Below are 27,161 nucleotides of genomic sequence, written 5' to 3'. Positions count from 1 at the left end.
CCCTTACTCAACCTACCTGCTACCCCCTCCCTGTCAGCCCCACCCACACCTACCAACACCATTACAGGATGCAAGCACACCTCTTGTTTACCTGGCGCCAACGATTCTACCCGCCACTCCACTGTTCGTCCTGACAAAGGGGCCGACCTCTCTTCCCAGCGTGATGTCCGACCCATGGCGTTGTGACACCTGAAAAACACTATGCACAGCATTACTCGGCCCCCCTCACCCTCGCCTTCCAAGTCCCTCAACTCTCCTTCCTCCATGCTATCCTCCTCATAATCCAGCTCCACCTGCCTGGAACCACCGGCTTTCACCACCGGGGGTGCATTCTGCACCCTCCTAGAAATACACAACAATTCTTCCTCGTCGCTCCGTTAAGGCCCAGTGGGTGGTGGGGCCGGCGAGTCCCCTTTGGGCCTACTTGTGCCAGCTGTGACAGGGTCCTCTGCCGGTACTGGGTATGCCGGCTCAACCCTCCCTTCTCCTTGGCGCCAACGGGCCTCTCCCAGCCCTGCCAAGTCTGGCGCCCGCGTCGCTCTGCCGCCTGCAAAATAAAAGCATGGTCTGGTGTGCTGGGCCCACCTCTCTTCTCTGCCCCATCCCAACTCCGCTTCCTGCCTGTCCCGAACGTGCTAGCTGCCCACGCCCGCCCCACCATGCTAAAATCTACCACCTTCTCACTGTCTCCTAGATCCCCCTCCCCATCACTCCACTCCAACACCGTCGCACCCTGCCCTCCGGCCCAGCTTGGCCCAGCCACCTCACCCGAAAAACCATCACCCAGCTCCCCAGATACTCCCCCGCAGACACCCTCTGACTTAAACCCCTCGCCCGCACACCTCAAGGTGGGCAACCTATCCCTCCTGTGTCCCACCGCCAAACCGCCCTCCGCCCGCGTACCCCGTACTTCCTCTGCCCAGGAAGCAAAAATGTCCAGACCTTCCCAATCCTTATCACTCTCCTCTGACTCTAACAACAAGGGAGACACCCCCCTCCCTCCCCGGCCCAAACCCCACTCCCCCCGCTACCTCTGCCACCTGTTCTGTCCCCAAAGAACCATTCTCACCCTCCCAGACCCCTATCCCGCCGACCGCCTCACTACCCCCCCTCCTGACATAGAATCCTGCCCCAACAGAGAGTGCCCCCTAGCCCCCTGCCCGGAGCCATCCAGTGCCCTTATGCCTGCATCTCCTCCCTTTCGCCGCTCTGAGCCCTGCCCAGAAACCAGTGGCACATGCTTCTGAAACCCCTGCCGCCCCGAGACCCGCCCTTCCAACCACTCTCCATCCCGCGTGTGGCCTCTGCCCCTGTGAGCAGGTGGGGCCCTTGGCACCTGTACGGCACTGCCAATATCTCGTGGGGCCGCTCTTCTCCCATAGGAGCGGCCCCTGTCCTCCTGAGTCCTCGGCAGGGAGACGCGGGATTCGTTCCCCCGCCGGGACCCTTTCTTGCCCCCACGAGGCCCAGACGCGAACACCGGGGCCTTGCTCTCTGCACAATCTCACCGCAGCTCACTGCCCCCTTCACTCGGGGCCACTCACTGGTGACTTTGGCGGGGAGACGCGGGACGTGCTTCCCTGCCGGGCCTTACTGACAGTTACCGCGGGTGCGCCTGCCCCCCTTGCCCTCCCGAGACCCAGACGTTCCTCCCGGGTCCGCGCTCATGCCAGTCGCGCAGGCCTGAAAACTCACCTTACTCCACACCGCCTTCTGGGGGGCGATCCAGCCGCGATGGCAGCCACCACCCCTGCTGATGTGCACCTCACGATGCGCGCTCCACCTGAGGCTTCTGGCAGCAGTAAATCGAGCCGGCCAGCCTCGCTAAGTACACGTACAGCTTCCAACACGCGGTAATCTTCCCCGGCAATCGCAACACCAGTAACGTGAAGATAAGAAAACTGTCAGACAAAACTGCCAAATACTGCCAGATGCCCTGACAAAAACCTAATCTACGCAGTGCTCCCAGCCACCAGGTCACCAAACCTAAAATGGTGGCTGGTGAAGCGCGAGAAACCCCTATATACTTTTGGGCTAACATTCCAAAATTGGGCTACAATTGGGCTAATCCCAATCTAGCTCAAAGTAACTCAAAATGGCAGTTCCCCGGCCAGCCCCTCCCCCTCCCAATCTGCCCGGGGGCAGACCTTGCAGTGCTCGGCTGCCCCCCAAACCCCCCTTTTGCCATTTAGGTTTGTTCATAACCGAACATTCATCCCCTTTTCCGTATACCTGGTATCAGTACGAAGAAGCTGTTGGCTAGTCAATTTACCACTTTCTAGAAGAGTTGAAGTCTAAAATTGAGACGAGGGAACTTGATTTTGAATTAGAGAAACGTAGCCCATTGTGTGAGAGAGACTTGGGGGCATATTAACAAGCTAGATGTGAAGGACGTCTAACATGGGCTTCAATTGGAATTCCATAGAGCATATTATCAAGCCCATTATCGCCGTTTTAGCAGCAGTTTTCTGCCGCTAAAGCGGCGATAATTTTATCGCCTGGCTTGATAATATGCCCCTTAGCCCTCTGAAATAAAAAAACATTCTGCAATGGGGACTGTGACAATCAACATTAAATAGCATATCAAATGTTATCACATTTGCAGCCGAACTTGCTAGTTGATTGAGGAGTTGGTCCTTTTTCCAGTAACCATGGAAGGATACTAATGACGACATGCTCGTCGTATAAGGAGGCACTAACAAGCCTAAAACCAATCAGAAGGCAGCATTTAGGACCTAAGCCAATGAAAAAGATGGGTGGAGAGTGGGCGGAGCTTCCACAAAGCTTCCATGCTATACTGAATACTGCATGCCCCGTAAAGCGAACAGCGCATGCACTGCAACGCTAGGGGAGAGGATGTGTGTTATGTCGCATGCGGGCACAATGATACTGTCGGTGCGGACACACATGGATTGAGGGGGCCGAGGTGTGTGGGAAATAATTACTCGGGAGCCTGTTCTGGTGGTACACTGGTCTTGCCGTCGTAGCCCTACTGGCGTACGTGCGTGCGCGACCACTTTGTTGTACTGAGGTCACATGACCTCTATGTCGGATGCCTGTTGCGTCACAGGCGCAACATAACTTTCCTCCCCAACAAACATCAAAACAATAATAGCAGGTACCTTCCCGAGTTGACTCCTAGCTCGTTACATTGACTAACAAAAAGAAAGTTCAGCAAATACAACACAAGAACAGTCTTACGTGAAGTAGTCCTTCAGGCGGCAGGAAGGCGCTGGGTTACCCCGCAGTTGATGCTGAGATAGTCCCCGGCTCTGGGAATCCGGGCCTCCGGCTTCAGATGTAGCTTTGCTGTACCGGGTCTCTGGATGATGGCAACTATTTAACAACACCTCACCTGCTGCACCTCTGCACAGTCGACGCGGGGCTCAGTGACTCCCGACCGTCTTCAGTGGCTGATACATCTGCCACCCCGCTTGAACTAACATCCTCCACCGACATGATGTTGGGACTGTTCTCAAGCCGGATTACTGAGGACCCTGACCCCTCTGACTGGTATTTCTTGAAGTGGGACACATTTCGGGTTATAGTTTCTCTACCTCGAGTGGCAATGATCCGGGTTCCTTTAACACTAACCACAGTCCATGGATCCTTTTCATATGGCAACCGAAACTTGCCACTGGTAATGTGTAGGAGAGTAGGATCTGCACTTATGTTGCCCCACTTTTTTTCTGATGTATACACTGGTTTCTGCTACAATCTGGCTGGGTCCCTGCTAATCAGATGCACTAGTGATTGGATACCTTATGAGCCCCTAGTATATGATACCTTAGGTACCTAGGGTATTGGTACTTCACAGGCCTACCAGGGGCTGCAGCATGTATTATGCCACCCCTGGGAAGCATTCTCAATCTGACACCACAGGCCTGCTTCTGCAGCCTGTGTGAGGTAGTGTTAGCACTCCTCACAGAGGTATAGGTTCCTATATCTCACCATACACACACATATAAACATATCAGCCACCCCTATAGCAGGCCCTATCAATCCTGAGGGCAAGGTGCTTGGTTTACTATGTGAGGGGGTGCTTCTGCATGAGCAGGACCCCTCTGCAGCTGGCATAGTCTATTCTCTATGGCTGTTTGTGGATGCGGTTAAACCATATACTCTTAAGTGCATTATAACCTAGCGGTAAATGCTAACTTTGAAATGACTGCATCAAAACATGTCGTGTTTGGTGTCAAACAACTTGGAATCATACCCCCACACCAGTAACTGGTGTGGGAGTATGATCCCACCCTTCTAGAGGGGACGACATGTATCCACTGTACAGAAATCTGAAAGAGCCCTGGCATCACAAATGGGATGCCTCCAGCACAGACACTGGGCTGCCCTCCTGCTGCTGACTGAAACTCGCAGTGGAGGAAGCTCAACAATAGGCATCCTGTCACAGGGAGGTGTCACCACCTTCCAGACAGGATTTAGTGTATTGGAGCTGGGTGGGTGCACTCCTAGAGTGCTTTGAAGTCCTGCACTGGGGGAGCAGACAGGCTCCTCTGTACATATGCCAGCTCAAACCGGTTCAGGGGCTATCTGTCCCTGCTCTGGCGTGAAACTGGACAAAGGGAAGTGGGTGTAACCACCCCCTACCCTGACTCTCCTAGAGGAGTGGTCATAGAGCTAGTACCTCCCCTATTTAAGATATCAAGCATTGCCATTGCAAAGCAGATAACCCTGGACGACGCTCTACAAAGAAGAATCCTGGCCCTTCGACGTTCCACTACCTTTGGAGGACAGAAGAATCTCCCTTGGAGTCAAGGAGTGACTCCCCTGCTTGGCAGGCACCAAAAACCTTAACCAACAGTTGCAAACATTCCCGCTCCAGCCGGAGTTCGAAGTCCCTGCTGCCCCAGAAGTGGATTTCCTGACTTCTCAACGGCCATTGTGAGTCCCCAGCAAAGCTGTGGCAAGTGGACCCCACGAGTGACGAGGAACAGCAATACCCAGGGACCATGCACTATTGTCGAGTGCAAACCCTAAACAATGGTCTACGAACTTGTGCATTAGACCATCTGTGGCCCAAGCCTCCAGCAGGTCTTGCACCACAAACCAGCACCCTACACCATCCCGAGTGACCGTGGGCTCCTGTGAAGCATTTCCTGAAGAGGTGTCTTTGCAATCACTTGCCTGTTGGCTAGTGGGTCCCCCAAATACTTTCTTATCAACTACAAGAGCTCCGCTGGTTGCACCAGGCCTGCCCTCACTCACCCTTGCTGGGTGAGTCCCTCAGACCTTGCTGGTCTGCACCATCGACTTTCTTCTGTCTACATGAGACTTGCAGTTGCCAAGGCTCGTTGGCTCCAATCTGGTTGCCGACACCGCCATCAGCTGCAGACATTGTGGGACACTCCGAATCCAGCTGCTGGTCATCATCAATCCTTCCTGGACCTCGTGAGCGAAGAGTCAAAACACAATGGACGACCTGAAATCACGCGACATCTGTGGTCATCCATCTTCCTGGCCACCGGTCACTGGCAAGTGACCTTGAACACTGTCCCTTCAATTTTCAGGTCTTTTGCATCTTGAATCCACCTTCGGATTCCACCGGACACTTCTTCAGTCGACACAAGCAGCAAGTCTTCTTTGGTCTCCATAGAAAACTGCGACGCGACCCGACACCAAAAGACACCTATGCACCCGGCTTCCCTGGGTGAGGTAACTCGTGCACTCCAGTGCCTTAGTGTGTGTTGGCCCTTGAAGTACTTACTTTGTAAGTGGCTTGCTTGTTGACTTCCTCGAAGTACCCTAGAACTTTAAAAATCAAACCGCAACTTGCTCCATTGTAATCAATAGGGAACCCGCGGCTGTGTTCACACACTGCACGTGTCTCCCGTGGGCCTGTTACTTACCTGCTAACACTGCAGTAGTGAAGCCCCAGCGATTCCCCAGGCCCTAGGCCTTGTCATTTTGCAAGTCGACATTGTTATACCATTTTTTTAGTATATGGTCTGGTACGCCCCTAGGGCTCCAGCCATATTTGTGCTTAATTTATTGTGAAACGTTGACATTTGAATGTGTACCTGGCTTCTAATCTCATAAAGAGATTAGTAGAGCGTGTCTAGTAATAAATACATATATATCTGTTATATTTACCTGTGTGGTGTCCTTTCATTTGGTAATTCAAGAGATTATAAGGTAAAACAAGCTGCTTTACATTCCTCAGAGACTTAGCCTGAAGGCTGCTCTCCACAGCTACCACTAGGATAGCTTTCTTTAAAAGATTGTCTTAAACCTATCTACCATAAGAGTCGAATTGGACTGGTGCAAGGTGGCCACTATAACTAGTGACCAGCATATGCCAGGCCAACTTCTCACATAATGCGATTCTTGAGTAATACCACATCCCCTCTTTTAAGATGAGGCGCTTTGGCCCTCCACCTGTGACTGACTTGGGCATGTGCCTTGCGGCGCCTGGTGTCGATTTGGTTGTCATCGGGGGTCTCCGACTGCCACTTGGGGTGGTGGGTAATCGAGTTGGTGACAACTCGACCCATGAGAAGCTGTGCTGGAGCTATGCCCGTAGTGGTGTGGGGTGTTTGGCGGTAGCTTCTTAGAAAAGTTAAGATGGCTAGCTCAATGGACTGTCCCTTGTCATGTGCAATCTGGATTACTTTATTTAGGGTCTGCATGAATCTCTCCACTTCGCCGTTTGCTTGTGGCCACCTGGGTGTGATTCTTCGATGATGAATGCCAAGAGAACTCAGGTAAGAGGCAAGTACTTCCCCTTGGAAGGGAGGTCCATTGTCTGTCCTCAGCTTCTGTATGAGACCGTGAGTGGCCATGAGCTTTTCAAGCTTTGGGATTACCTCCGTGGCACTAGGCACAGGTATGATTTCAACTTCTGGGTATTTGGAGTGGTCATCGATAGCAACAAACGTGTTGCGGCCGTCAGGAAGGCTACCAAAGTCTAAGCTAACATGGGACCACGGAGTCTTCGGCCTTGGTTCCACAATAATCGGAGCGGGTCGGGTTGTCTCCTCTGTCACTTGGCAGGCAGCACATGACCGGACAGTGGCCTCCACGAGTTCATCCATCAGCGGGAACCACACCTTGGTTCGGAGTCTTGACTTGGTCTTGACCATGCCTTGATGCCCGATGTGTGCGAGATGAACAACCTGCTCGGTTAACGATGTCGGAATCACCAGCCGGTGTCCTTTTAGTAGGCATCCCGTGGCATCTTCAGTGAGATCGTCTCTAACATGGTATAGATTGTCCATGATTCGCTGCGCGTTGGTCGTTAGGATTCTCCATTCTTCCTTGGCCTTGTGCCAGTTAGCACTTTGTAGGGCCGCCTTGGCTCATTGTAGACAATCGTCTTTGCTCGTAGCTTCGCGGAGGCTCTCCATGGAGAGGGGCAGGGGGCAGGAGCGAGCAGTGATGCACTTGACGTACTCTTCAGTGTCGGCTGCATCCTCCATCTCTAGGACCGTGGCTGCCCGGGGATGCCGAGACAGGCAGTCGGCCGGATTCTGAGATCAGGGCTAATATTCCACTTTGCAATTATAATTCTGGAGTTGCAACATCCACTTTTCGATCCAAGGCGGCGGCTTGGTTGATGTCCCTGAGAAGAGAGCTACGAGCGGCTTGTGGTCAGTCGCTACCACAAAGGGCTTTCCGTAGACGTACAGGTGAAAATGGCGGCACCCCAATGAATGGCAATGGCTTCTTTCTTGATTTGGGAATACCGTTGCTCCGTTTCAGTGAGGGACCTGCTGGCAAAAGCCACAGGGGCCCAATCCTCATCCTGGTTTCGTCTTTGCAACAGCAAGGCCCCTAGTCCCATGGGGTCAGCATCCACCGTGACCAGCGTCAATTTTCTGGGGTCGAAGAAGGCAAGCGTGGTTGCCTCTGAAAGGGCTTCTTTGATTTCCTCGAAGGCTTTGGCTTGGTGGTCTGGGCCCCACTTCCAGGGGGTGGAGTCTTTGGTGAGCTCCCTCAATGGTAGAGTCAAATTTGCAAGATCTCGAATGAACCTCCCGCAATAGTTCACCATACCGAGGAAGCTGCGGACTTCGGGGACATTGGTGGGGGCGACAGCATCTTTTATGTCTCTGACTTTTTCAGGGTCTGGATTAACTCCTTCTGTTCAGAACATGTAGCAGAAGAATTGTAGCTTCTTTTTTAAGAATTCACATTTTTCCCGATGAAGGGTGAGGCCTGCGTCTCGCAGTTGATGAAGCACTTGAGTGAGGCGATTATTATGTTCTGGGATGGTCTTTGCATGTATCATAATGTCGTCACTAACGTTAATAACGCCAGGGATGTTCGTGATGAGTTCCTGTATGATATTCTGAAAGACTTCAGCCGCACTTGATACCCTGAAGCTTAATCGGGTGTATCTCTGGAGCCCCACGTGCGTTGAGAATGTTGTGATATTGCGGGACGCCTCATCTAGCACCAGCTGATGGTATCCGGACCTCAGATCTAACTTGGAAAACAAACAGGCTCTGGCCATCTCCCCAATGAGGTCGTCTATTGTGGGGGTAATGTGGCGCTCCCTCTTGATGGCGACATTGGGCAGCCTCATGTCCACGCAGATCCTCACCGTGCTAGGCTGTTTGGGCTTTCGGGTGACTACGATCGGGGAAACCCACGGGGTGGGATCGGTCACTCTCTCGATTATGCCAGCGGCCTCCAACTTCTTGAGCTCTTCCTTTACCAGGGGGCGCAGGTGGAAAGCTATCCGCCGATGCAGCAAGCCACTGGTTGGACGGTGGGGTCAATGTGGAGGTGTACCTCTTTACCCTTGAACCTTCCAATTCCTTTGAAGACTTTGAGAACTCGGTTAGAAGATGCTGGATGGACTCCTGGTGTACCCCGAAGGCAAACGTCACCACCCCTAGGTCTTCGGCGGCTCGGCACCCCAATAGCATGCCTTGGCCGTCTTCGGTGACATAGATATTGGTGGTAATAGATTGGGCACCATGTGATATGGACGTTCGGAATCAGCCTCGTATCTTCAGGGGTGTATCTTGACCATATGCGAACACCGTGATTGTCGAGGGGTAGAGAACTGGCATCGGATTCATGGTACGGTGGAGGGCCGATGCCATGATGTTGATGGTAGCGCCGGTGTCAACTACTGCCATGACATCTTGGGATCCCACTCGAATGCTGCACTGGGGCAGACGTTGCGCTTTCCGGGTTGTGGTGCAGTTCATGTGTACTTTGTGTACTACCCGCTTTTCCTCCTCATCGTCATCCATGTCGCTGGGTCCTCTCTCTCCTTCGGGCAGGGCATTAACCACTTGACGGGGCTTGCGGTATCTCTTGGACCTGCAGACTTTCTCAAAGTGGTTGAACCGTCCGCAACCAGAGCATCTCTTGCCTTTGGCGGGGCACTCAGCCGCCAGATGGAGTGATCCTCCCCAGTATCCGCAGGACTTGGTTTGCCCTGAGGTTGATGTTCCGGGTCCCTTCTTGACCCACCTCGTCGTGGGTTTGGTCGTTACGGCGTTCACTGGTTCGGCCTTCATGGGCACTTGGAGGGCCGCTTCCATGTGTGCAGCCTGTGCTTTTGACAATTCCTTGGTTCGCCCCAGGGTTAATATGTCCGCGAGGGACTTTCTGGACTCTTCTAGTATCCGTTCACGGAGCTTGGCGGACGCGCAGCCTTGGATTATTTGTCCCCTAATCTCCTCCGTTTCATTGGGGAACCCGCACGTGAACGCCAGATTTTTGAGTCTGGCGTGGTACGTGTCTAGCGATTCTTCTGGGAGTTGACGCGCTTGCCTAAATATGAACCTTTCGTAATCTTGATTGGCCATTGGTTCATAGTGTCCATTGAGGGCATTTATCAGTGTGTGGTGACTCTTGGGCATGGCCTTTACCAGTGTCTTGGTGATGTTATGCATGTCCTTGCCCCCCAGATGCAGTAGCATCGCTCTTTTCTGGTCCTTGTGGACCTTAGTGGCCTCGAAGAATATGAGTAGGCGGTCCACCCAGTCCTTCCACTTGGGCGCCAGTGATGAGGGCGACCCCTCCACTATGAAAGGCTCTATGGGGGGTATCATGGCCATGGTCAACGCCTTGACCGGTGCCTGTGCTGTCGTCTAGGGCTCCCACGCGGGTTCGCTGTCCCTCCTGGATGCAACTGCACTTGGGTGCGTGTGCTTTTGCCAGTGCTTGTTGGCCTTTCCACTTGCCAGGGCTCCCAGCACCCAGGTTAGCCAGTAGCAGAAATGATTCCCTTCTTTGAGGGGCAGGAGCTTGTTTTCTCCGTGGGGATCTTCACCCCTCCTGCCAGGTGCTCCTCTCCAGCAGGGCTATGGTGTGGGCCTCCCTCTTCTTCCCCTATTTTGAGCGCTGCCAGGGATGTCTGAGCAGGCAGGGAGCCCTCCAGTCCTTAATGCAGCCTGGGCAGGGTGGGGGGCAGGTGGTAGGGGCCTGTGAGGGCCCTGCAGCTAGCAGAGGCTCCAGCACGAAGTCGCGCCTCCACACAGGGCTTGGGCCACTTGGCCGGTAGGCCAAAGCTATATATGCAGCCAGCACTGTATGGGGGGGCAGTGCCACGCCTCCTCACCTTGTGGGGCCCTCGATGGTGGTCCTGGGCCGCCTCGCCGCATTCCAGGCGCTCCGATCGACCAGCCGCCTCCAGGGGCGCAGCGCGCCGCACACCGGGTCACGAGCGCCGCGAGGCCGATGGCAGAGCTCGCGGCCGCCACTCCGATGCTCCGATACCGGCGAGGGCACGCCCACCCTCGTCGCCAGTTGTTATATCGCGTGCCGGCGCGATGATACTGCCGGCGCGGAGACACGTGGATTGAGGGGGCCGAGGTGGGTGGGAAATGATTACTCAGGAGCCGGTTCTGGTGGTACACTGGTCTCGCCGTCGTAGCCCTACTGGCGTACGTGCGTGCGCGACCACTTTATTATACTGCGGTCACATGACCTCTACGTCTGACGCCTGTTGCGTCACAGGTGCAACATAACAGATGTGGTCCGTCGGCTTAAACTGCCGACTTTGGTGCTGGAAACCAGAATTCGAGCCTCGAGGTCGCGTCCACATCCTGTGATTCCGGGCAAATCCCTTAATCTCCCTGTGCCTGAATGTGTAATGTAAATACGGTGCTCATGTAAAGGCTCCAATACCTTCGGGTCGAGTTCGCGCTATATAAATAGGCAACAAAAAAAACAAATGCTAGGCTCAACCTAAAAATCTGTCCGCATGAGCTAGACTTAAGATCTTTGCTGCTTTAGTCAAAATGAAATTTCTTATGGTGACACTCGAGGTGGCACACAGAAGACATGAATTGTTACACAAGCAATAGGGAAACATGGATCGAACATGAGGTCGAACACTTAAAAGTCCTGTTTCAACATGGACATGGCAGCTTCATATTATGCATGACATCCACTGTCAGTCCTGGCTCTTCAGCCAACAAATAATGCACTCTGGGGCTTGAAGATTGCTTTAACGAACACATCGGTTTAAAAAACCTCGCAGACTGTGTGGTTAGTGTCGTGCCATACTTTTTCTGGCCACACCCACTCGCTGTTGTTGAATATGCGTTCTCTACTAAATCGCTGTATCAACATTGTTTCTTTTTGCCAGCAAAGGGTTAACATTTGGCTTCCTGAGAGCTGCGTTTTTTTACAGCTTTGCACCCACCCCTTTTTAAGTACTTTCGGTTTTAGTTTCTTACTTACTGGAAGGAATTTCAAGCTGAGGGAAGCTGTGGATTGCAAGGTAAGGAGCGAACACTGTACTTTTACTTGTTAAAAGATATTTTTCTTTGCTTTCATTTAGAAGCATTTCCCTTCTTGGTAAGAAATAGCTGTTGATTAGATAAAGAGGACTTTTTGTATTTTTCATTATGTTTATGCCGTTATGGTCGCTGCCATACTGATTTCCGTTTCCTTCTACAGACGCCGCTTTATTCCAAGCATGTTAACATCGCTATCCGACTTAAACAGCAGTGTATTATGACATGTTTTCTTCTTATGTAGGAGGGCAGGTCTAAGACATTAAAGGAAGTATAATCCTTGTTTTGCCCGTCCTGTAGTTTGCCATATGTTAGTTCGCCGCACTCTGCTTTCATTATTCAGCTGTTTTTCGTCTCGCCTGAGGCTGGTTTTGTATGTGCAGTGAGCACTCAGCTCGCTTTCTCTCGGGACCCTTCTGTTCAGACGATGGAGTCAGACCTAGAATTCGTCAAATGTGTCCAAAAATCAGTTCGGGCTAATAAACATCAGTTTTAAATGATGCCGCCCCCATCCCATGCAGAATGTGACGATGGGCCCCCGATTCCCCCATATTTTAAAGATGGATTTGAATTGCCCTTGGACCGAATGGAGACCCACTAAAAGGTGCCTGACCTTTCAGTGGGTACTGACCCTGCATTAAACTCATGTAAAGTCTTTTAATCACTCTCTACTCCCACATTCATCATTTTCTGTTTCAAAGAGAAAGCGCAAGTACACAACACAGACCCCCCCCCCCCGCCCCCCCTCCCCAACGGTATGTCCTGGGATCCTACCGATCAATACAGCAGGCCCCATAAGGTAGCAGAGGGGATGCACAGCAAATCAGGATCCTAGCGTTCATATAGATAAAAGTCGCATTAGGAATCGAAAGACTTACCACGCCGGGAGTATACATGTCCACTGAACCTGCAGTGTGTGGTCTGCACCTGTGTGCTCGGATGTACCCAGTGCTAACACGAGCAGAGTCAAAATGCTTGGTCTGCAGCCATACCCTGTTGTTACTGGGAACAGTGGAATGGCCTTCTGCCATACTCCATGCTCATGCCCTCTTTTTGTCCTGGTCGAGTGTCAATTTAGATTTTCCAAAACAGTAATAATAAGAATACATACATGCAGGAGCTTTTGGTCAGCCTTCTTCATCCATTGGTCTCATTCATGTTTAGCTTCTGCCCACTGCAGAATACAGCATGGGGCAGTAGGTCAGCCCACATGAGCCATTGGCTCTCCTCACACAGTATTTGTGTTAATCATGTTTTCATTGTAATAGGGATTGTAATGTTTTACTTTTTGTTATAGTTGAAGATTATCTTTTTACAAATAGTATTTTTGTATTGTGTGTGTGTGTATATGTGAAAGAAACATAAAACATATAGCAGCTACCCCCTTACCTTCCCCCACCCCAATCCTAAAAGCCATTGTTAGGCTCTGTCTACAACTATTGCATGCTAATTTATTTGTTGAAGCCGTACCCTCTGAACCTCTAGTAAGTGCCTACGGAATGGTATAACAATTTGGAGCACATTATAAAAATTACAACCTGGTACAACATGAACTTTTTATCAGAACCCCTTTCAGAGGACTACTGGGTCCAACCATGGGAGTTGAGCCCCTTTACTTCTGATGTTCCTAGGGCTTGACTTACCATGGGGTCCTAACGAACTGGCTCAAGTAACCCTTCAGCAGTTGACTCTCCATAGTAGCTTGGTTCGAGCAGCCCAAGGCTTCTTGGCGGGGGGGGGGGAAGGGGGTTCCACAGAGGCGCACAACTCAATATACGTTCATTAGCAGCAATAAATAATTGTCCAGCCAAATACTTGCTATTATGAAAAAAGGAGCAGCTATCTACTAACACAAAGTGAAATATAGCATACACAAGCAAAACACACAGTAATTTGAGGTCAGGGATTTAGTGTTCAATAGGCAGGACCCTGTGTCCCACTTCCCTCTCACTAGAGGTAGGAGTTATTACCCATTTACTTTTACTGTAGAAGTCCTTCAGGTTAGGCCTCACTAGTAGTCTGAGTCTCAGGAATCCCACTTGAACTCTTTTAAAAGTCAAAAGTGTTCCAGCACCCAAAGCGCTATCTGGCAGAACAAGTTCCACCTGGGCCTTCCGGCCCTACGATTACACATATCTACTCTGCAGGGGTTCCCCGACTGGAGTTTCTGGAAACACTTCAATTGCCGATGTGGTGGAGAGATGCAGTGGCTGCTATTAGTGAGTAGCACTCGCCGTTCTGCAGGGGGAATAGTTGTGTGTCCAAGGCACTTTCTCCGGTGAGACAGTAAGTTCCTCCTGATCCTTCCCACAGGTGAGGGAGGGGGGCAACTGCTCCCGTTCCGATCCTCATTGGCGACATGGGCCTGAACCAGGCAATGGCCCTTGTCCTTTCTGGTGGCCCCCTCTGGCATACCAGGTCTCCTACTTCACTCCACATATGGTCTATGGCCCAATAAGTATGGTAATAATCTTCACAGCGGCCACCTCTTGCACACAGGATCACCATCTTCACTCCGCTCATGGCTACAGCCCAATCTGCATGGCAGTAATCTTTCGGGTGGCTCCTGTTTTATATGTATATATTACCTTGCACACAGGCAACAACCTGATCAGTGCAACCACGACTAAATTAATGGAAATCCCCTCTAGCATACAGGGTCGCTGACTTGAAGCTTAACACATGTACAATACAATAGTTTTGTCCATCGTTATTTCGGACTGCTCATATGGCGGTCTCACTCAAGTCTAAGCGCCAGGATACCCGCAGGGTGGCAGTTTGCGCTATATAAGAACCTAATACAATACAATACAATACAATACAATACATGTCACTACCTGATTGGTGCAGCAGCTGTGTTCTTACACCTCTCTACAGGTATCTACTCGCCGGGATCCTCCACTGGACCTTTTTCACTCCAGCTCTGTCCTCTTCCTCACAGGGCACACTGGCCAAGCAGGCAGGCCCTGGTGCTTGAAGCTCCAGGGGTAGGAGGTCTTTGATTTCCCTGGGTGATGTCACCTCATCCAACTAGGGGGCTAACAGGGCTTAGCCCCCAGGCCTGATCATAGTCCGATGTCTTGCATAGCTTCTGATCCTAGCAACGCCTGACTGGATGCTTGAACGTTGAAAGTTTTGGGGGCCGCATGCTCCCCTTCTTATACTCCATTTCCAGACACCAAATATGATTTAGAGTCTGAGTCCTTGAAATTTCTCTTGGGGGGTGGGGGGTTGCTTCCTTTTAAAGTGCTCACTTTTCTGTCCTGGCTTTACAGGAATGCAGCTATCCACATATCTGTTTGGGGTGATTCCTTTACCTCTTCATGCTTCTCCAGTCAGCTTTAGGTCTCTCAAAATGGAACTCAGATTACTCCATGTATTGCATCATTCACAGGCACACACGTACAGAGAGCACATGCATGCAACCACACTCGTGCTGCACAGCACTGCATACTACCATGATGTAGGTCAAGGGTGAATTAAGCACACAACTTCTGAACTTTACAAGAGTGAGTCTGTAGGCATCACTCCAGTGACACAGGTAAAAAGGCCTGTTCACTTTTACTGATCAATACACACGATGCTGCCACCACTGTGCTTGTGCGTCTTAACTCCTGGGAAATGCATGATGGTAACAATTTAGGCCTCCTTTCGGGTCCAACACGACCGTGTTCATCGAAACAAGTTTATGACATGGCCCACACGCATGATCTGTGTTCGCCCATGGCAACAAAAAATCAGCACCAGTGATCCGGACGTCTTTGCAACTGAGGCACTCCAGGCAGGATTTCAAATCCATCACAATGCGTTTCAGTATTGCTCACGTGGAGAAAAACAGCTCTTGATTGGCTTTTCACCGTATGCCTTCGCAAACCCACAGTTTGCCCAAGAGTGTTTTAAGAGCAGTTTTTTTAACTGCATATTGTACATACATTGCACATGTTCTCTTTATCAGAGCTTCATTTATATATATATATATATATATATATATATATATATATATATATATATATATATTCACTGAAAAAACCATAGGTTTCACACATGTTATAGTTAGCGGAAATTTTACTGATAAAAAACCAATGAAATTCCCCCGTTATAGTTAGTGCATGCAACTATAACTCACGCGACCGCAATCTTCTGCTGATGCTAATACTGTATTTAGACACTTATTTGGCCATGTCTTCTTCCATACATTTTTAGCTATACATATATTACAAATATTTTTTTTTCATAAAGACACATATGTCATCAGCAGAAGATTGCGGTCGCGTGAGTTATAGTTGCCTGCACTAACTATAACGGGGGAATTTCATTGGTTTTTTATCAGTAAAATTTCCGCTAACTATAACATGTGTGAAACCTATGGTTTTTTCAGTGAATTTGCAAGGTTTTTTAAATGCTAAGTTACTTTACGCCATTCGTGGCGTGCGCGCCCACTTAACGCAGTTCGTTCCGTGCGCGCACGGTGCGCTTCGCGCACCGTGCGCGCACAGTGAGCACGCGGTGCGCTTCGCGCACCGCACGCCCACTTTACGCAGTTAGTGCCGTGCACGCACGGTGGGCACGCGGTGCGCTACGCGCACCGCGTGCCCACGTTACGCTAGATGGGCCATGTACGCACCGTGCGCACATGGAGGACATATGATGCACTTCGTTTTGAAAGGTAATATTTTAATTTTTTGTATATGTTATAAGCCATACACAAATGGTGCCCTTCGGGCACCATTTGCACACGGGGTGGAGAGAGTGTGGATAATTTTTTTTTTTATTATTTTTTTGTAAAAATATTTTAGTTTAACTCATCTTTAATAAGCCATGCACAATTGGTGCACTTCGGGCACCTATTGCACACGGGGTGGGGAGAGTGTGGATAATTTTTTTTTTTTATAATTTTTTACCGTACGCGTACGGTAAGCGTAATCGGCGAAATTAGCGAAAAAATAAAAATTCCGTTTTTGGCCTTGGGGGATCTTTGGACTCCCTCAACATTGCTATGTGTGTGGGAGCTGTCTAAACAGCCCCTTTACATGTTTTTGTGCTTTATATTTTAAACATCACTCTCAGTGCGAGAGAGAAAATGGCGGCCGCCGCTTCCTGGTTTCGGCCGATTCGAATGTTTACTAAGATCTAAGAGCCAATCAGAATCGCGCTCGCGCACGCCACCGTACGCGTACGGTAAGCGTACCGTAAGCGCACCGTAAGCTGGCTCAGATATATATATTGATTTAAAGGCTATTTTCTCAGAATCTACTGAACAGATTTACACCAAACCTACAAAAGGCACTTCCTTGACCTGAGGACTACCTCTCTGCCAAATTTCTAGTAATTCTGTTCAGCCGTTCGGGCTGTAGCCCTGTCTAAAGGTCCTATGGAAAAATGCATGGGAAAAACGCGTTTTGGGACCCCCCTTTTATCTCAGCCCCCGCTTGACGAATCCCCCCGAAACTTTCAGAGTAGGAGCGGAGCATAGCGCCCCACCTATTTTGAAAAATTCGCGAGGATTCGTCGACCGGCGCCAAAGTTATTCAAAATAGAATGTTGCGGATTTCCTATGGAAACGTGGTCCTAACTATAACTACCTACTGGCGACCGCCAGTAGGTAATATATATATATATATATTATCTACTGGCGGTCGCCAGTAGATAGTTATAGTTAGGACCGAGTTTCCATAGGAAATCTCAAAATTCTATTTTGAATAACTTTGGCGCCGATTGACGAATCCTCGCAAAATTTTCAAAACTAATGGGGCGCTCCGCTCCGCTCCTACCCTGAAAGTCTCGGGTGATTCGTCAAGCGGGGGCCGAGAAAAAGGGGGGGTCCCAAAACGCGTTTTCCCCATGGATTTTTCCATAGGGACTTTAGTCGCAGCTACAGCCCGAACGGCTGAACAGAATTACGTGAAATTTGGCAGAGAGGTAGCCATAAGGTCCATGAAGTGCCTTTTGCAGGTTTGGTGTAAATCTGCTCAGTATTTCCAGAGAAAATAGCATTTAAATCAATATATATATCTGTACGCGCGCAGCGTGCGCGCTGGGTGCGCGCACCTTGCCGTTCGCGAGCGAAATTCTGATTGGTTGTTAGTTCTTAGTAAACATTCGAATCGGTCGAAACCAGGAAGTGTCGGCCGCCATTTTGTCTCTCGCACTCTGAGGGGGTGAAAAACAAATGTGGAGAACGTGAAAAGGGGGCAGGGTGGACAGTTCCTGACCCCCTAGCCGTGGTCAGGGGGTCCCAGAAGGACCCCCAAGGGCAAACATTTTTTTTTATTTTTTTTTCGAAAAATCGCCGAGTGCGCGCACCTTGCGCGCACCACCCAAACGGAAAAAATTCTGCGATTCTCCATGATTGTTCAAAAAAAAAAAAAAATGTATTTGGCCCTTGGGGGCAAAGCGCTCCGTGCCCACCGCGCGTGCACGGCACTAACTGCGAAAAGTGGGCGCGAGGGGCGCAAAGCGCACCGCGATCCCACTGTGTGTGCACGGTGCGCGAAGCGCACCGTGTGCGCACGGCACAAACTGCGTAAAGAGAGGCACGGTGCGCGAAGCGCACCGTGTGCCCACCGCGCGTGCACGGTGCGCGAAGCGCACCGTGCGCGCGCCGAGAAAGTTTTGTTCAAAAAAATATATTAATAAATACATAACTTAGCATTTAAAAAACTGTACAAATTCACTGAAAAAACCATAGGTTTCACACACGTTATAGTTAGGAATTAGCATTTAAAAAACCTTGCAAATTCACTTAAAAAACCATAGGTTTCACACATGTTATAGTTAGCTGGGCATTTCCCTCGTAAAAAACCAATGAAATTCCCCGTTCTAGTTAGTGCAGGCAACTATAACTCACGCGACCGCAATCCGCTGCTGTTGACATCAGATATTACATCACTGATGACATCTGTGTCTTTCTGAAAAAAAAAAAAATGAAATATATGTATAGCTAAAGATGAATGGAAGAAGACATGGGTAAATAAGTGTCTAAATACAGTGATGTAATATCTGACGTCATCAGCAGCGGATTGCGGTCACGTGAGTTATAGTTGCCTGCACTAACTATAACGGGGAATTTCATTGTTTTTTTACGAGGGAAATGCCCAGCTAACTATAACATGTGTGAAACCTATGGTTTTTTAAGTGAATATATATATATATACACTTCAGATTCCGTCCCTGCTGCCGTTTCATCTTCCGCCAACAAAAACGGGTACAGACCACGGTATAAGTGCAAAGATTACTTTATTTTGCTGACAACCATTAAGCGTTTCGGCTCTCGCGAGCCTTGCTCACTTGACAAACGCTATGCTGATTGGTGGTATTTTTAAAGCGACTGGTGCAAAGTGAAAACGTGCAGAAAACGTAGACATAGGCATAGACAGCATGTAGTATTGACATATTCCTTCTAGTCTTTCTTTTATACGGCAGCACTACGTGACTCAGACATATTTTGTGACATGGTCAATCCATAGCTGTATTCTGTGTTGTCCACATAAATATTAACCGCATATTGTATATCGACAGGAAGCACATTTTTAAGGCTCTTAAATTCTGATGAGCCACGGGTTGGACAATTCTGGATATCATTTGGCACTTGCAAGATATGGTCATATATAAATCCAATACATTTAAATATCATGTAAAAATTCACTAAGACCATTTACAATGAATATCAATATATATACTAAATATATAAATTCAAACATTTGTGATAAAATCACCATAGATTTGAAAATAATTGTCTAAATACATTATAAAATCTCATGTAAAATAAGATAATTATCTTGCTAAAATTGCGTTCAAAGTCTAAAACCCAAGCCGTAAGAGTCTTAGTCTACTCTTGCGTTTTTCTCAAAGTGCTAACATTAAAATAGTGTGGTTATCTGAGATTTACTAGATTCGGGTGCATAACATAGACTTTGTTGTATAATATATTGCACCCTCAAATTTCGCCTCACATAACCTTTAAAGTGCTAAGTGATATATACCTATTTGTTACCCAACACCAATTTGTATCATGGTTTAAAATTAATTTAATGAAATATTTTGTCTTCATCATGACTGATGTTCACATATTCGTTAATACTTGTTCAACGGCTACTTTTTAGGTCTTCACCTAGCGATAGCAGCGCATGCGCTTCTCTCGCCATGCGAGTGCCTTTTGCGATCGATTCTCGGAAGGCTTTGCATGCACGAGTAGGGATGGACAAAGATGGCTGCTCTCGCCATTTGTCCAAACCTAACAGCATGCGCGTGCAGGTACGGACAGTGGACAGTCCGACGCCATCTTTATTCCAAGCTTTCCATTGTCATGGCAACTAAGTTTCTTATCAGACGCTTCGTCACGCTGCCTTGTTTTTATAGCACGAACTTCACCCGAAGGTATTGGGTATCAGAGGGCTTTACATGAACTCCAGTTGCACTACACAAGGCTAACTTTCCTTAGCCACGCTGCCTTGTTTTAATTCTTTCTTTTCTTCTTCGCGTGCCTGTTTGTCCAGGCGTCGTCCCTTATTTGATGGTCACCTATTGTGCTTTTTTACGCGTCACAATCAACTTTTACCCGTGTGCCTGCTATGAAAATTGATCATGTTTATTATTAATCACCTATTTTTTCATTGTAAAGCTCTCCAACGCCCTTCTTGGTCCATGTTCGCGCTATATAACACTGGCAAAATAAATAAACAAATAACATTCCCGTAATGTATGTAGTGCTTTCAGCAGTGTTAAAGCTAACCCTGGGTGTAGTTCGCAAAGTAGCGCTACGCGTAGCTACGCAAAGGGCACTATGCGAGCTGCGCGTAGCACTTCGCGAACTGCGTAGTAACCTGTTCGCGCTGTGCAAGATGCCGTTTTCAATGATTGCACAGTGCGGACAAGCATCCAGCACTGTGCAATCATTGAAAATGGTATCTTGCACAGTGCGAACAGGTTACTACGCAGTTCGCGAAGTGCTACGCGTAGCTCGCATAGCGCTCAAGTAGATTTTTACTCGAGCGGCAGCTTTCTCAACGCGGAGTGGTAGTTTCTCATCACGAGCGGTCGTGAGCATACGCGACCACTCGCAATGAGAAACCTGACCTCCCCGCATTGAGAATCTCACTGGGAGGTTTATTTTCCATGCTCGCGATCGTCAACTTGATGTTGCGGATCGCGAACGAGGAAAAAGTCTCGCCAGGATGTCATTTTGCTTGCTCGCAGTCGCCAACTTGACGTTGAGGACCGCGAGCAAGCAAAAAATGACCACTGCATTACGCTACGCTACGCTACGCTACGCTACGCGTGTTTGCACTGTGCTACGTGCAATTCACGTAGTGCGAAGTAGCGCAAACTTCGCAAACTACGCGAGTGTAGCGTAGTGCTTTGCCCAGGCTTAGTTAAAGCCCTTCTTAACTTCTAACACATGTGTTATGCTGCAGATGGCCGCAAGATGACGCTGCTGCACTGGCATCTGATTGCATGACATGTACTGGCTTCCTGAGACAATGTCAAGCAACCTGCCACTATTTTAAAGATGCGGCTGACACATGGAAATGCATGGCGTCGAAACTCACAACGTGATCTTTACAGGCTGCCACGCACCACAATGAGAACCATGTTGAAGCATGTGAGAAGCGTGCATCTTCAGAGGTCCTTAGCCACGTTAAGCCTATTGTGCGGGCCGTGGCTGACCAAAGAGGCTGCCCAGATCTGACAGGCTATAGTCGGACATCTTGATATCATGACTGAGAACGTTTCCGGATTGTCTGGTACAGTTGGGATACTGTTCTTCAGCTACAAGACGAGGCTAACTCTTTTGGCTTCCATGTTCACCAGCCTATCCCGCAGTGGCCCACCTTCCTATAGGCCGCTCGTGTTTTGTACAGACCTTTGAGATACGGGTCTCCGAATCAACCTCTAATGATGTGGGTGGACGGATGCTAAAAAATAAAATGCCTTCTGACACATGGTCCGAAAAGCTCTTCACAAAGTCCTGGCAATCACGACACACAAACACGCTGCTTGCCATCTACGGAATGAAATACAGTGCTGAGAAGATGTGATTTATTGTCCACAGAAATGGAATCATTATTGAAAGCACTTCAACGCCTCGTCGGGGGTAGTAAGCGTTATATAAATGAAAGTACAGTTTCAATAGAGCAAGCCAACGAGGTGCATAAAAGGGGTAGTTGTGTGCATGTATTTGTGATGTGCGGGTGTGTATGTGTACGTTTGTTGTGTGCCTATGTGTTCATATGTGCGTGCGTCTCTCCAGACTCTGCTATCTGCTCACTCTTTTCAGAGTGAGCGGTCTGTTCAGAGCATGAGTCTCTTCCAAGTGTGCCTCTCTTCTGCTACTGGCAGCCCCTCGCCTTACCGGGGCGCACAATTCAGGAGAGCGCAGAGAAGTGATTTCAGATGAATTATTCTCTGCCTATCTCTGCCTGGGGCATCTCTCCTGTGCAGAATCGCCGGCTGTTTATGGGTGCATTGCACGTGTGCAGGTATGTATGCTTGTGTCTGAAGCAGGGCTGCGTACATGCTTTAGATCTCTACATGCGCTGCTCTCGCCATGCGAGTGTCTTTTGCGATCGATTCTCGGAAGGCTTTGCATGCACGCCTAGAGATGGAAAAAGATGGATGCTCTCGCCATTTGTCCTATCCCAACAGCATGCGCGTGAACGTACAGACAGTGGACAGTCCAACGCCATCTTTATTTCAAGCTTTCCATTGTCATGGCAACTAAGCTTCTTATCAGAAGCTTCGTCACGCTGCCTTGTTTTTATAGCGTAAACTTCACCCGAAGGTATTGGATATCAGAGCGCTTTACATGAACACCAGTTGCGCTACACAAGGCTATAACTTTTCTTGGCCACGCTGCCTTGTTTTAATTCTTTCTTTTCTTCTTTGCATGCCAGTTTGTCCAGGCGTTGTCCCTTATTTGATAGTCACTTATTGTGCCTTTATTATGCGTCACGGTAATTTTTTACCCGTGTGCCTGCAATGAAAATTGATCATGTTTATTATTAATAACTTATTTTTTCATTGTAAAGCTCTCTAACACCCTTCTTGGTCCACGTTGGTGCTATGGAACACTGGCGAAATAAATAAACAAACAAAATTCCCGTAATGTATGTAGCGCTTTCAGCAGTGGTAAAGGTGTGCATTTGGACAGCCCAACGCCATCTTTGTTTACTTTAAGTAGCGTAGGGATGTGCACACGTGCACGCATTTTTTTGTCCCTACGCGTGCATGGCGGCGTGCTTTCGCTCTCCATCCCTCCCCCCCGTCAGGCCCCTCCTTCTTGTGTCATGCAGTATATTTTAGACGTGTAGGGATGTGCACACACTTGCGCATGGCGGCGTGTTTTTTTTCCTTGATTCTACAATTAGACCACATTGTAAAGCTTAAGTCACACTCGTGTACATCCATTCATTCAGAAGGTACACACAAACATTTAAGAGGGTAACTGGAATGGGGACCTAGTGGTTGTGTAGCATTTCTTCACAACTTCAATTGCTCTGTGGAGGTAGACCCTGCTGACAGCTGATTGTAGCTTTGTATCTTCTCCAATTACAAGGCATCTTAATGTATTTATGTGATTATCTATTTATTTAGGGATATTTATGTAGCGCCAGTCTTGCCCGGAGATCAGCGGAGCGCTATGCGGGTAAGGGGATTTAAACACTTGGGGGGAGCCTGGTTACAGATGGCACGTAGGGTTGTTTACATAGAGCGTTTATTTATATGTCATAAGTCTAACAAGCTCTGACATATGTGTGTGTGATTATCTATTTATTTAGGGATATTTATGTAGCGCCGATCTAGCCCGGAGGGCAGCGGAGCGCTTTGCGTGGTAAGTGGAGTTGCACGCTTGGCGGGGTGCCTGGTTACAGATGGCACATAGGGTCGTTTACATAGAGCGTTTATTTATATGTCATAAGTCTAACAGGCTGTGACATATGTGTGGGAGATTCTGTCATGAATACTCCATCGGGTTATCGAGGGTCTTAAGAGGCTTGGAAAATCCAAGGAACAGCATATAACAAAAGTTCGAAATTAAACACCTTGCAAAATCTGTCCCGTCAGTGAAGCTCGCGCTGACTCACAGATGCTGCACGCTCCCAGCTTAGTCCACGCCTTTTGACTCGTATTGCTATCGTATGTGCCCCGGGCATCCTTAATTTAATTCAGTCGCCATCCCTATAGCCACTGGATATTAGGAGCCATGAATGTCTTTGGCTGCAGCCCCGTCCCCCGCTCGCACTCTTTGGGCAGGAGAGCCGTGTCTAACTGCATTGCTGTGTGTAGGGCGCCTCTCCAGGGAGTGCTCGAGCACCGGCGCCGAGAGGCCATGAATGGATTCCACTTTCTTGATAAAGTCCCCGCAATATTGCGGCTCTAGCCGTTTAAACAACCCGCAAATCCCCCAGGGGGGATTAACAGCCTCTCCAAAATCCGGTTCATCCCGAGATAAAAATCTGCCACCTAGTGCTGCTCCATCGATCAGGCTTAGGTGCATTGTGCGGGCCTTTGTCTTCCAGTGCTGCCCTTGCATGGCAGGCACTTGGTCCTGGAAAGAGCCTGAGGGAAGGTGAGGGGCAAGGCAGATGCGGGCGGTGTATTCATGGCACAGAGCAGAGGCGCTTCAGTGAGAAATGATGAAAAAACTGTGGGGTCTCTCAAAGGGGCATGGCTAATGTAATTAAGGGCGTGGCTTAAAAACACATAAGTTAACAATCAGTGTTTAGCATAGTGTGCCGTCCGACTTGCATTTTGCTGTTTGTCATTGCATCCAGATATACAATACAACAAGTAACATCATACCTGCAACAAGTCAGGACTATTGGCTGTGTCAATGGTTGTTCCTTGTATAAGATAAATAAGCAGCAACTATGGCGTGTATATAATATTGAACAAGCTTTAAAAAAGCAATAGGTCTTGCCTTTCATTAAGTTAAAGCCATTGCTTTGCTATACTATACCATTAGCAAAGCAAATGGCTTTAACTTATTTAAAGGCGAGACATATTGCATTTTGAATGCTTGTATATTTAAAGGTATGAATACCCTAACTCTTTATTACTTGATCTGTGATACACCAGTGTGTAAATCTGTAAGGGGAATTTGCTGATTATCTCTTAGTGTGGTACCCTTGTGGATTTTCAGTATTTTCTTAGAGGAATTTCATTATAGGCATGTATACAGATCTTCCAATGTGTCCAGGCCTGCTGGCTATCTGGAATCCAATTCCAAGATGTAGCAGGTTTATAACTTTCGTAGTTTTGCCTCTGTGTTTCCACCTCTCCTACTTGGTGCCACAGTGTCGATCAGAAAGTATTTCAACCCCTCTACCTTAGATCCGTGTTTATCCTTAAAATGTCTGGCTACGGGGTACGTGTTGTCCTGGTTCTGAATGGCTCGTAGGCGTTGAAGCACCCGTTTATGTGCCTGCAGCTTTGTACTCCCTATGTATTGCAAATTGCAGGGACATTGGAGGACATAAATGACATGATCAGTTATACATGTCATGGCTTTACTGATCTTATGGTCCATATCTCCTAATGGGGTACGGTAAGTACTCTTGTTTACCCCGTGTTGACAGGCTTTGCATGTTTTACATTTAAAGAACCCTTTATGGGTACTGAGCTAATTGGTATTATCTAATATCTATGAGCTCGTCTTGACCAAACTATCTCTCATAGAGGGTCCCCTACTATGAGTAAATAAAACCCTGTTTAGTAGCAAATGTCCTATCACCGCATCATTGAGTACTATTGGCCAATTCTGTTTAATAATGGCCCTTATACTCTGTTCCTGTTTGCTATATCCAACGATAATTCTAAATTCATTATCTTCTTTTTGGATTAAGGTGTCTTCTGTTTGATTGGGGTCTGTTGCTAGAACCTTATAATTGTCACTTAATAGTTGAGCTCTGTCTACCTTCATTGATTTCTCAATAGCTTTGTTGATAGTTTTCGTGGTGTATCCCCTCTCACGGAATCTTTGCTGACTCGCCTGTTGCACCTCCTCCAAGTCCCTCTTCCATCTGTTAATTCACCTTAATTGATACAGGGTATACTTTCTACAAGATGCCTGGGGTGGGAGCTGCTGGCATGTAAAATCGAATTACCAGCAGTCTCTTTGCGGTACAGTCTTGTCTCTAATCTATTGTTGTGCACAAACACCTGCGTATCAAGAAAATGTACTGAATCATGGCTTATGTTGGCTGTAAAGTGCAGGTTGGGGGCATTGATGTTGATTGTGTTGACCAATGCTAATGCAGTTTCCTCAGAACCTTGCCATACTACAAATAAATCTGAGCCAGGGTTGTACATTGTTGCTGACATAATTCTTATGTTCCATCCCTAGTACCAGCTCCTCCCACCAGCCCATGTGTAGTCAAGCATAGCTGGGGGAGAAGCTTGCACCCATGGCTACTCCTCGTGTTTGCTGGTATAGGGTTTTATTGAACATAAATATAATGTTGTTTAAACATAGTTTGACCATTTCAATCAGCATTGTGTTGTGTTGTGTATACTGTACTGGTTTTTTGTTCAAGTAATGCTCAAGTGCTTTTACCCCGTCCCTGTTATTTATGCTTGTGTATAGGGAACTCACATCGAGCGCCATTAAGATGTAGGTATCGTCCCATTGAAAGTTATTTAGTTTACGCAAAAAATTCCCTGTGTCTCTAATGTAAGATGGCAGAGCCTGCACATATTCTTGTAAAAAAAATCTACATTTTGAGAGGCATGTTTAAGCAGGCTATCCCTGGCAGAAATGATCGGTCTGCCCGGTGGCTTCAGGGTATTTTTGTGTACCTTCAGCATGAAATATATTGTGGGTACTGTGGGTGTCTCATTTTTAGGTCTCGCCTAGCGTTGCAGCGCGAATGCGCTGCCATCGCTTTGCGAGGCATGCAGTATATACTGTAGTGTGGAAGCTTCGTGGAACCTCTGCCCACTCTCTGCCCATTGGCTTTGTCTTAAATGCTGCCTTCCGATTGGTTTGAGGCTTGTTCGTCCCTCCTCATTCATCGTTTGTATCCTTCCATGGTTATTGGCCCCTTTACTCCTAACACTATTTTCTTCCCTGTCTCCCCACCCCCCCCTCCCTCAGTCTGTGACTTCTCACCCTCCCCCGCCCCCCCACTCCTGTTCGTGTTTTCTTGCCTGCCTGCACTTCTGTTTTCATCTTTATTATTGCCACCTTGAAATATGTGAATTCAAGATGAGTGCTGTACAAAAACTTCTCGTGTTTAATTAACTAGATTTGAATGTTACTCTAAATATAATAAGACTCTAGGCAACATTCGGGGTATGCATGGCAACTGATGCCTCTTAGTTCACAAATGGCATTGTTGTCGGGCGGGAGGAGCAGCAGTGTTTTAACTCATGCTTCAAACGAGCCCTTTTAATAACTTCCTCTCAATTCAGTGCTATAATCTTGTGTACTGAGGTGACGCG

The 27,161-nt window shown here is 48.4% G+C and overlaps 1 protein-coding gene across 2 annotated transcripts in view; it reads left to right on the top strand.

The window, feature by feature from the left end:
- Positions 1-11,253: 11,253 nt before the first annotated feature.
- Positions 11,254-27,161, top strand: part of LOC146834562 (interferon-induced protein 44-like) — a 307,969-nt gene continuing 292,061 nt past the window's right edge. Inside the window, exon 1 of one of the 2 annotated variants that reach the window (XM_085601966.1) lies at positions 11,254-11,704. The gene's annotated coding sequence lies outside the window, so the exon portion shown is untranslated. The remainder of the gene's footprint in view (positions 11,705-27,161) is intronic. The other variant, XM_085601969.1, reaches the window with a different exon arrangement.

This window comes from Triturus cristatus, chromosome 4_2 (assembly GCF_964204655.1).
Source record: "Triturus cristatus chromosome 4_2, aTriCri1.1, whole genome shotgun sequence".
Classification (NCBI taxonomy): domain Eukaryota; kingdom Metazoa; phylum Chordata; class Amphibia; order Caudata; family Salamandridae; genus Triturus; species Triturus cristatus.
The sequence above is the reverse complement of the archived record's forward strand: the minus strand, read 5'-3'. Positions and strand labels throughout refer to the sequence as shown.